This window comes from Octodon degus, unplaced genomic scaffold, assembly GCF_000260255.1.
Source record: "Octodon degus isolate 3935 unplaced genomic scaffold, OctDeg1.0 scaffold01300, whole genome shotgun sequence".
NCBI classification, from domain to species: Eukaryota; Metazoa; Chordata; class Mammalia; order Rodentia; family Octodontidae; genus Octodon; species Octodon degus.
Genome location: NW_004525876.1, coordinates 5,847 through 7,311, shown reverse-complemented (window position 1 = coordinate 7,311; position 1,465 = coordinate 5,847). Strand labels below are relative to the sequence as shown.

Sequence of the window (1,465 nt, the reverse complement as noted above, 5' to 3'; positions counted from 1 at the left end):
CCCTGTCTTGGTGGCTGACTCAGTGAATTTGGGGTCCAGGCTGGCATGGCATGTGGTGCTGGGGATTAAGTCCCAGTCCCTGCACTTGCCTAAACATGTGCTTAGTCTGCTGGCCCTCTACTTGCGATTTAAAAGAACTTTTTCCGGTCTAATTGAGCAAAGCTCAAAGAATTTAAACTTTATCTACTGTACCTTTGCTCCACCCTCCTTATCCCATTTTGGACTTTATTTTATTTTATTTTTTTGAGAACCAAGGGCCTTTTATGGTCACAACACAGACAGGCATCCCAGGGCCATAACAGAGCAGGATGGATGGGCAGGCACCTCCTGGGGACAAGGAGCCTGTGCCTTGTAGCAGCTGGATGCCCAGGACCACGCACTTCCCTCGCTGGTACCCAGCATGCAGGATCCTCATGCTTAGCTTACAAGCCCCAGGTAATCGTCCATCAGGGAGCCAATCGCAAAAATGTCATTCTTGTCCACATGGGTCCCCACGATCTTCAGGTGGATCTCATCATCCTGCTGAACAACAATGTCCTCATCCTTCATCTTGTAGCAGGGTGGGTTGGAATTGGGGTCGAACTCCATCTTCAACGGGATGGCATGTCGAGAGATGAAGCAGGACATCGGCCCAATTTCTGTGAAGAGGCCAACCTTGTTGACCTGAGTGACCACAACATCCATGAACTCACCTTTAAAGGGCTGGAAGACAATGGCCTCGTACTTAACTGGGTAAAGGACAAAGTCCCGGCCTGGCTGGACCACACCTGCACCAATGTTGTCAATGGTGGTGACAGCAATGACAAAGCCATACTTCCCCGTGCAGGTCCCCTCCACCTCTGTGAACAGCTTCAGCTTCACCGTGTTGAGCAGGTTGGGACCGAAGTAGTGCGGATACAGCAGATTTCATGCTCCAGGGAGATGTGGTAAAACATTTTTCGGTGGAGCTCTGGCCGTGTCGTCTACAACCTGGAACTTGATTTTATTTTTTAATTTTTTTTTGGTGGAACCAGGGATTGAACTCAGGCCCTTGCGCTTGCCAAGGAAGCGCTTATTCCACTGAGCAATCTCCCCGGCCCTGGAACTTGCCGCCGCCTCGCGGAAAGAGAGGAAGCAGGAGAGGAGCCCACATCTGTCACCTACATCCTCCTGCCGCGCCCCTCGGAAGACTAAAATGTTCGCCTGCGCCAAGCTCGCCTACACCTCCGCTCTGATCCGAGCTGGATCCAGAGTAGCGTACAGACCAATTTCTGCAGCAGTGTTACCTCGACCAGAGGCTAGGACTGGAGAGGGCTCTACAGTATTTAATGGGGCCCAGAATGGTGTGTGTCAGCTAATCCCAAGGGAGTTTCAGACCAGTGCAATCAGCAGAGACATTGATACTGCTGCCAAATTTATTGGTGCAGGTGCTGCAACAGTAGGCGTGGCTGGTTCTGGGGCTGGTGTTGGAACAGTCTTTGGCAGC

General features: G+C 51.6%; 2 pseudogenes; one reads left to right on the top strand and one right to left on the bottom strand.

Annotated features, from left to right (window-relative positions):
* Positions 1-360: 360 nt before the first annotated feature.
* On the bottom strand, positions 361-935 carry LOC101562614 (annotated as a pseudogene).
* A 199-nt stretch (positions 936-1,134) lies between these two features.
* LOC101563016 overlaps positions 1,135-1,465 on the top strand; it is a 5,828-nt pseudogene continuing 5,497 nt past the window's right edge.